This window comes from Phascolarctos cinereus, unplaced genomic scaffold (assembly GCF_003287225.1).
Source record: "Phascolarctos cinereus isolate Bilbo 61053 unplaced genomic scaffold, phaCin_HiC Scaffold_5;HRSCAF=322, whole genome shotgun sequence".
In the NCBI taxonomy this organism is placed as follows: Eukaryota; Metazoa; Chordata; class Mammalia; order Diprotodontia; family Phascolarctidae; genus Phascolarctos; species Phascolarctos cinereus.
Window position 1 is genome coordinate 252,529,670 of NW_027555958.1, and position 10,281 is coordinate 252,539,950.

General features: G+C 36.7%; 1 pseudogene; it reads right to left on the minus strand.

The window, feature by feature from the left end:
- Window positions 1-1,152: 1,152 nt before the first annotated feature.
- LOC110194239 (large ribosomal subunit protein eL22 pseudogene) lies at window positions 1,153-1,533 on the minus strand (annotated as a pseudogene).
- Between the last annotated feature and the right edge of the window lie 8,748 nt (window positions 1,534-10,281).

A 10,281-nucleotide genomic window follows, 5' to 3' on the forward strand; every position in this document is an offset into this window, starting at 1 on the left:
CTTCCAAATGACCCCCTCTTTTCTTTTCTTAGCAATCCTGTAGTTACTCACTTTACACTAATCCTAACTTCTCTCTCCCATTGGAAAAAAGAAAAAACTCTTATAGTCAAGCAAAACAAATTCCCACTGGCCATTTCCAAAAATGTGTATTTCTTCCTGCACCTTGAGTCCATTACCTCTCTGTCAAGAGATGGGTAGCAGATTTCACCATCAATTATGATTGGTCATTGCACTGATGATAATTCTTAAATTTTTCAGGATTTTTCTTTAAAATGCTGTAATTGTATAAATTATTCTCTTGGTTTTATTCACTTTACTCTGTTTCAATTCATCCAAATATTCCTAGTTTTCTCTGAAATTGTCCCTTTGTTGTTTTTTATGGGACGACAATGTACTATTACATTCATATGCCACAATTTGTTAAGCCATTTTCCAATTAATGGGCATCTCTTAGATTCCAGTTATTTACTAGGCAACTACGAGTTTTCTTTCTGCGTGTTTTGTGGAGTAAAATAATGACTATCTTCTGCTCAGATGCATTAGCTACCTTAAGTAAGATATAGGACACAGGGATCCCCATTACTCACGTTCATGGGAACCTAGACACAAGCTATCTTTGGAATTTCTCTTGCAGAAAATTCGGGGCATAGAGGGGACACAATGATATTTTAAAAAGAGAAAATAAACCTTTTAGATCATCCCTGGAAATTGGAGCTATCTGTGTGAAGCTGGGGCTTGGAGAAGTAAGAGTTGGACCATTTGTTCTACTTTAATAAGATACAAATCTGGCCTCATCCCACTGGTCCTCACTAGAAATGAAGTTAATACCTGGACTGTCCCCTTGGACTTGGTCTTTAAAAAGGAGGACAGGAGAGCAAGGAATGGACACAGACACATGGAGAACCAGAGCTGAGATGATCAGAGGGAAATTGGGGCAAGTGGTTGGATGCACAAAGACATATTATCTGAAGGGGAAGTATGTACAACCTTGCAGTCATGCAAGGCTCTGTCATAGGATCAGATGGCCCCAAAACAGAAAGGAACAAACCAGATAGTCACATAAATGGCAGAGGACAGAAGCAATAGCAAATTTTTTTTTGATTCAAGTTTTATTTAAGATCACATACAAAACGTTTCCAGACCCAAGAGGGTTTAATCCTCCTCTTCTTTCTCCTCTTCGTCCTGGTTGATCTGGAAGTACAGTAATTCATAACTCTCCTTGCTGTTGGCCCCACTCGAAGCCAATCCCGAAGATTGTTCTTCTTTAAGTATTTCTTTGTCAGGTACTTCAAATACCTTTCAAATACTGATGTCACAGTTATCTTATTCTTGCTTCTCTCAGTGGTTACGACTCAGCCACTGAGGTTGCCAGCCTTTCCATTCACTTTGATTCATTCTTGTAAAAACTGCTTGAAATTAGCTGCATCCATAATCCCATCTTCCACGGGATAGGTACAATCCAGGTTAAACTTAAGGATTTGCTTTTTTTTTTCCACCCTTCATCACAGATTTCTTCACGGGTGCAATGGCCATCGCAGAGCCAGAAAAAAGCAATAGCAAATTTTTAAGGAGTTTCTGGGCAAGTTAAGTGCTGAAGAATGGTAGACCATACACACTGGAGTGGTAATGGTGATATGGCAGAGCAAGAGATGAGTTCCTAGAGGAATTCTGCAATTTATCTTCCCTCTCCAGACACTGAGGAGCACAATACCTGTTTCCTGGAAAAGGATGTAGTCCAGAAACAAAGATCCATAGCTGAGGAGTATCAAGGGACAAAGCAACAACTGAAATTGAAAAGTAACTCTGATTTTGCCCTTTACTACTACTGTAGTATATATGTGGTCTGTGTAGGTCAGGGAAAAGGGAAAAACTATTTTTTGAAAAAATAAATTCATATGTGTAATGCACATACAGCACATTGGTATGTGTATTTTTACACATCCCTTTCCCTTACCCCTCCTAGACAGCCACCCCATATAACAATATTGTAAAAGTAAATTTCTATTAATATCTTTTGCTTTCTTTTATATCACCATAATTTCCCCTAATACCCCACCTCACATTATATAATAATAATATTTTTAAAGGCAAAACAAAGAGAAAAAATAGATCAGCAAAACTGACATCAACAAAACAAAAATAACCTGAAAATATTTACAATTTAGATTTCTCTTTATCTGTTAGGCATCCCCTCAATTTCCAATTCTTTGTCACCATAAAAAGCGCTGCTATAAATATTTTTGTACATGTGGGTCCTTTTTCCAATTCTATGATCAGTCTGGGATATAGACCTAGAAGTGGTATTGTTGGGTCAAAGGGTATGCACATTTTTATAGCCCTTTGGCTATAGTTCCAAATTGCTCTCCAGAATGTTTGGATCAGTTCACAATTCTACCAACAATGCATTAGTGTTCCAATTTTCCCACATCTTCTCCAGCATTTGTAATTTTCCTATTTCGTCACGTTAGCCAATCGGATGGGTGTGATGTGGTACCTCAGAGTTGTTTTGATTTGCATTTCTCTAATCAATAGTGCTTTAGAGCATTTTTTCATATGACTATAGATAACTTTAATTTCTTCATCTGAAAACTGCCTGTTCATATCCTTTGACCATCTATCAATTGGGGAATGACTTGTATACTTTTTATATTTAAAAAAATTATTAATTTATTTTTAGTTTTCAATATTCACTTCCATAGGCTTTTGAGTTTTAAATTTTCTCCCCCTCCCTCTCCCCCTCCCTCCCTAAGACAGCATGCAATCTGATATAGGCTCCACAAATATATTCATATTAAACATTTTCACATTAGTCATGTTGTAAAGAAGAATTGGAACCAATAGGAGGAACCACAAGAAAGAAGAAACAAAACAGAAGAAAAAAAAAGCAAATACTATGCTTCGATCTGCATTCAAACTCCATAGTTCTCTCTTTGGATGTGGATAGCATCTTCCATCATGAGACTGTTGGAGATGTCTTAGATCCTTGTATTACTGATAAGGGCTAAGTCTATCAGCTAGTCATCACACAACATGGCTGTTACTGTGTACAATTCTCTCCTGGTTCTGCTCACTTCACTCAGCATCCATCCATACCAGTCTTTCCAGGTTTTTCTGAAGTCTGCCTACTCATCATTTCTTTTTTTTTTTTTTTGGCTAGGCAATGGGGTTAAGTGACTTGCCCAGGGTCACATAGCTAAGTAAGTGTTATGTGTCTGAGGCCGTATTTGAACTCAGGTCCTCCTGAATCCAAGGCCAGTGCTCTATCCACTGTGCCACCTAGCTGCTCCTCTCATCATTTCTTATAGTACAGTAATGTTCCATTACATTTCTATACCACAACTTGTTCAGCCATTCCCCAACTGATGGGCATCCCCTCAATTTCCAATTCTTTACTACCACATATAGAGCTACTGTAAATATTTTTGTACATGTGGATCCTTTTCCCATTTTTATGATCTCTTTGGGATGCAGACCTAGAAATGCTATTGCTGGGTCAAAGGGTATGAATATACATTTTTATAGCCCTTTAGGCATAGTTCCAAATTGTTCTCTAAAATGGTTGGATCAATTTACAATTCCACCAACAATATATCAATGTTCTAATTTTTCCACATCTTCTCCAACATTTATCATTTTCCTGTTTTGTCATGTTAGCCAACCTGGTAGGTGTGATGTGGTACCTCAAAGTCGTTTTGATTTGTGTTTCTCTAATCAATAGTGATTTAGAGCATTTTTTCATATGACTATAGATACCTTTAATTTCTATATCTAAAAAGTATCTGTTCATATCCTTTGACCATTTCTCAATTGGGGAATGACTTGTATTCTTATAAATTTGACTTAGTTCTCTATATATTTGAGAAATGAGGCCTTTATCAGAGACACTGGTTGTAAAAATTCTTCCGCAGTTTTCTCCTGCCCTACTAATCTTGGTTACATTGGCTTTGTTTCTGCAAAAACTTTTTGATTTGATATAATCAAAATTATCCATTTTACATTTCATAATGTTCTTTATCTCTTGTTTGGTATCTGTTTGGTCATAAATTCTTCTGTTCTCCATAAATCTGACATGTGAACTATTCCTTGCTCTCCCAGTTTGCTTATAATATCAGCCTTTATATCTAAATCATGTACCCATTTTGACTTTGTTTTGGTATATGGTATAAGATGTTGGTCTATGCCTTGTTTCTGCCATACAATTTTACAGTTTTCCCAGAAGTTTTTGTTAAATAGTGAGTTCTTATCCCAGACACTGGAGTCTTTGGGTTTATCAAACAGTAGATTACTGAAGTCATTGACTACTGTGTCTTGTGTACCAAACCTATTCCACTAATCTGCCACTCTATTTCTTAGCCAGTACCAAGTAGTTTTGATGATTGCTGCTTTATAATACAACTTAAGGTCTGGTATGGCTAGGCCACCTTCTCTAGCATTTCTTTTCATTAATTCCCTTGATATTCTGGACCTTTTGCTCTTCCAGATGAATTTTGTTATTTTTTTTAGCTCTACAAAAATTTTTTTTGGTAGTTTGATTGGTATGGCACTGAGCAAGTAAATTAATTTGGTAGAATTGTCATTTTTATTATATTAGCTTGGCCTACCCAAGAGCAACTGATGTTTTTACAATTATTGAGATCTGACTTTATTTGTGTAAAGTGTTTTGTAATTGTGTTCATAGAGTTCCTGGGTTTGTTTTGGCAGGTAGACTCCCAAATATTTTACAATGTCTACAGTAACTTTATTTTTTTGGGGGGGAGGGAGGGTTGGGCAGTGGGGTTAAGTGACTTGCCCAGGGTCACGCAGCTAGTAAGCGTTATGTGTCTGAGGCTGGCTTTGAATTTCAGGCCCTCCGGAATCCAGGGCCACTGCTCTATCCACTGTGCCACCTAGCTGCCCCTCTACAGTAACTTTAAATGGAATTTCTCTTTCTATCTCTTGCTTTTGGGCTTTGTTAGTAATATATAGAAATGCCAGTGACTTATGTGGGTTTATTTTATATCCTGCAATTTGCTAAAGTTGTTTATTATTTCAAGTAGTTTTTTACTTAATTCTCTAGGATTCTCTAAGCATCATCATATCATCTGCACAGAGTGGTAGCTTTGTTTCTTTTTTGCCTATTCTAATTCCTTCAATTTCTTTTTCTTACTATTAAAGCTAATGTTTCTGGTACCATATTGAATAACTGTGGTGATAATGGACATTCTTGTTTCACCCCTGATCTTACTGGAAATGCTTCTAACTTGTCCCCATTGTGTATAATGCTTGCTTGCTGTTAAGAAAGACTCCATTTATTCCTATGCTCTCTAGTGTTTTTAATAGAAATGGATGTTGTATTTTGTCAAAGCCTTTTCTGCATCTATTGAGATAATCACATGGCTTCAGTTAATTTTGTTGTTGATATGGTTAATTATGCTAATAGTTTTTGTAATGTTGAACCAGCCCTGCAATCCTGGTATAAATCCTACCTGGCCATAGTGTAATATTCTCTTGATAAGTTGCTATAATCTTTTTGCTAATATTTTATTAAAAATTTATGTATCTATTTTCCTTAGGAAACTGGTCTATACTTTTCTTTCTCTGTTTTGACTCTTCCCGGTTTAGGTATCAGTACCATATTTGTATCATAAAAAGAATTTGGTAGGACTCCTTCACCTATTTTCCCAAATGGTCTATGTAGTATTGGAATTAATTGTTCTTTAAATGTTTAATAGAATTCACTTATAAATCCATGTGGCCCTGGAGATTTTTTCTCAGGGAGTTCATTGATGGCTTGTTCAATTTCTTGTTCTGAGCTGGGGTTATTTAAGTATTTTATTTCCTCTTCTGTTAATCTGGGCAATTTATATTTTTGTAAATATTCATCTATTTCACTAAGATTGTCAAATTTATTGGCATACACTTGGGCAAAATAGCTCCTAATTATTGTTTTAATTTCTTCTTTATTGGTGGTGAATTCACCCTTTTCATTTTTGATACTGGTAATTTGGTTTTCTTCTTTTTTTTTTACTTAAATTAATTAAAGATTTATCTGATTTATTGGTTTTTTCATAAAACCAGCTCTTAGTTTTATCTATTAGTTCAATAGTTTTCTTAATTTCAATTTTATTAATGTCTCCTTTGGTTTTCAGTATTTCTAATTTGGTATTTAATTGGGAATTTTTAATTTGGTTTTCTTTTCAGTTGTTTTTTTAGTTGCATGCGCAATTCATTGATCTCTTCTTTCTCTATTTTATTCATATAAGCATTTAGAGATATAAAGCTTACCCTAAGAACTGCTTTTGCTGCAGCTCATAAGTTTTGGTATGTTGTCTCATTATCAACGTTCTCTTTGTATGAAGTTATTGACTGTTTCTATGATTTGTTGTTTGACTCACTCATTCTTTAGGATTAAATTATTTAGTTTCTAATTAATTTTAGTGTATCTTTCCATGGCCCTTTATTACATGTAATTTTTATTGCACCATGATCTGAAAAGGAGGCATTTAATATTTCTATCTTTCTGCAATGAATTGTGAGGTTTTTATGCCCTAGTATATGATCAATTTTTGTGTAGCTGCCATGTACCACTGAGGAAAAAGTATATTTTTTCTATATCCATTCAATTTTCTCTGGAGTTCTACCATATCTAATTTTTCTAAGATTGTATTCACCTCCTTAACTTATTTCTTATTTATTTTGTGGTTAGACTTATCTAGTTCAGAGAGGGGGAGGTTGAAGTCCCCCACTAGTATAGTTATGCTGTCTATTTCTTCCTGTAACTCCATTAACTTCTCCTTTAAGAATTTGAATGCTGTACCAATTGGTGCATATATGTTTAGTAATGATATTACTTCATTGTCTATGGTGCCTTTTAGCAGATGTAGTTTCCTTCCTTATCTCTTTTAATTAAATCTATTTTTGCTTTTGCTTTGTCTGAGGTCAAGATTGCTACCCTTGATTTTTTTACTTCAGCTGAAGCATAATATATTCTACTCTAGCCTTTTACCTTTACCCTGTGTATATCTCTCTATTTCAAATATGTTTCTTGTAAACAACATATTTAGGATTATGGTTTTTAATCCATTTTGCTATCCACTTCCATTTTGTGGGAGAGTTCATCCCATTCACATTCAGTTATGATTACTATCTGTGTCTTTCTTTCCATCCTACTCCACCCCACTGTTTTTGCGTTTCTCTCTCCTCCTTTTCCCTCCTCACTAGAATTTTGCTTTAGACCACTGCCTCCCTCAATCTGACCTCTCTTCTGTCAGCCCCTTCCCTTTTCTTTCCCCTTTCCCCTTCTACTGCCTATAGAGTATGATATTCCTTCCTTGAGCCAAATCTGATGAGAGTAAGGTTCAAACAATGCTTATCTCCCTCCCTTCTTTCCCTCTACTGTAATATGACTTTGTGCTTCTTCATGTGAAGTAATTTACCCTTTTCTGTCTCCTCCTTTCCATTTCTGCCATTACAATCCCTTTTCACCACTTAATTGGGTTTTTTTTTTACCATCACATCAAAGTCAACTTATACCCACACCCTCTATTTATGTATATCCCTTCTAAATGTTGTAATAAAGATACAGTTCTCAAGAGTTACAAGTATCATCTTCTCATGTAGGGATGTAAACAGTTTGCCCTTATTGAATAACATGTTGTTTTTTTCTTTCCTGTTTACCTTTTTATGCCTCTTAGGAGTCTTGTACCTGAAGATCAAATTTTCCATTGAGCTCTGATCTTTTCATCAGGAAAGTCTGGAAGTCTACTATTTCATTGAATATCCATCTCCTACCCTGAAAGATTATGCTCAGTTTCACTGGGTTGTAATCCTTGATTGTAATCCAAGCTCTTCTGCCATATGTAATATCATATTCCAAGCCCACCGATCTTTTAATATATAAGCTGCAAGGTCCTGCATAATTCTGACTGTGGTTCCATGATATTTGAGTTGTTTCTTTCTGGCTGTTTGCAGTATTTTCTCCTTGACCTGATAATTCAGGAATTTGGCTATAATGTTTCTTGGTGTTTTCAATTTGGATTCTCTTTCAGGAGGCGATCAGTGGATTCTTTTGATGACTATTTTACCCTCTGGTTCTAGGTCCTCAGGGCAGTTTTTCTTGATTATTTCTCGAAAGATACTGTCCAGGCTCTTTTTTTGATCATGGCTTTCAGGTAGATCAATAATTCTTAAATTATCTCTCCTGGATCTGTTTTCCAGGTCAGTTGTTTTTCCATGAGGTAGTTTACATTTTTTTCTACTTTTTTCATTCTTTTGATTTTGTTTGATTGATTCTTGATGTCTCATAGAGTCATTAGCTTCCACTTGCCCACTTCTAATTTTTAATGAATTGTTTTTTTCAGTTAGCTTTTGTACCTCCTTTTCCATTGGCCAATTCTACTTTTTTTTTTTTTGAGGCTTCCAAAGAGCTTTTACTGGATTATTATTCACCAATCCATTAAAATGTGTCTTGTTGCTAAAAAAAACAAAGGCCCATTCAGTTGTATGTAGGGAGTGGGGGGAGCAAGGGTAAAGAGGAGGGAATGGGCACCACAATTGTTGGGAACCAGATGGTGTTTTATTCCTAAAATATTTTCTCTTCAGGATGTTCCAGAGATTCCAAACAAACAAAGACTTCTGGATGCTAACCTTGGAGCCATATTCCTTTACTCAGTGCAGAAGGGACCAGACTAGAGAAGACCATGGGTTACTTGCTCAGACTTTGAAGGGCAGAGAGGAGACATAGGTATTTATTTTCCTCATCCCCAAGCTTATTGATGCTCCCCCCTAAAGTTACCTTGTATTTATTTCAGACATATTTTATATCTGTCTGTGTCCATGTTATTTCCTTGACAGAATGTAAGCTCCCTGAAGGCAGCTGTCTTCAAATTCCAGAGATTTACACAGTGCCTAGCACTTAATAAGTGCTTGATCAATGCTTGTTGATTGATCGTAGTGGATACAAAGAAAGGCATTAGATGATTGCTGCCCTCAAGAAGCTCAATCCATTGGGAGAGACAACCCACATAAAAGAAGCTAAAAAGTGGGGGATTCTTGGAGTGGAGTGGGGGAGACTTTATCAGTTCTAGGGCACAATGAAGTCCTGTAGCCTAGGAGGGAAATGATTTGAGTAGATGAGAGTTTCAGAGTTGATTTTGTCTCACAGATTGATGAGTTAATGGAAATCATGAAGTCCAGGATAGAAAGTAGGTGGGAAATCATGAGGTAAATTCCCAGAGAGCCCTCTTTAAGTGGTAGAGGATCAGGGAGGAGGTCTCCAATGTTCAACTTTCATCTTCTCCAATAGGGAAATAGGGGCAGGAGTTGCTGAGGAAGTGAGAGCTGATTTAACCCTTCAGAAGGATGATTTTCTGGAGATCATGAGGTCCAGGAGAGCAGCTTGGACATTTCCTTTGCCATTTGGATATTTTATAGCTTTAATTCTTCAGAGATTGTGTTCTTCCATGATTAGTAGCCATTCACTCCCAATCACCCATACTTGCAACCTCCCTTCTTATTGCAGTTACAACATATCCAATCTGTGGCTAAAGCTCAGTGTTGCTGTCTTTCTATCTTTCCTATATGTCTCCACTCTCCACTCACATAGCCACCACCCTAGTTCAGGCCCTTCTCACCTCTCACATAGACTATTTCTATACCTTCTCATTGCTCTCCCTACCTCCCAATTCTACTGTTTAAGGAGTTGTTTTCTTTAGTATACTTTTTTTCCTATTTTGGCAATTGTACTTTTAAAGGAATTGTTCAATTTTTCTTCTACCTCTCTTATTTGACTTTTAAAATCTTCTTGAGCTTTTCTAAGAGGCTTTTTGGACTTGAGACCAGTTCATATTCTCCTTTGAGGTTTTGGATGTGGGTATATTGACAATGTTGTTCTCTCTTGAATTTGTGTTTTGATTTTCCCTGTCACCATAATATTTCTCGATGGTAATTGTTTTTCTTTGTTTCTTTTTGCTCATGGTATTTGCCTTTTTTCTGACTTTTAAAGTTGATCTCTGCTTCTGGGGTACAGGGTGCACTGTCCCACACTTTTTTGTGCTGGAGGCTGTAAGTGTCTGGTAGTTTACCTGGTGCTGAGCTGGAGCTGGTGGTGGCTGGTGTGTGCCTAGTGTTGGCACTACCCTGAGGCTCAGGATCCCCCGCTGGTTTGTTTAGTCAGGGCTTGCCACTGGCTTGTTAGGATGCCTCACGTCCTATACTGGTCCCCTTCAGCCACAGCAAGAGGGACCTTTCCTGTTAATCCCCCTAGCCTCCTTAACTAAAGACTGCTGCACCTCATCTTTCTGC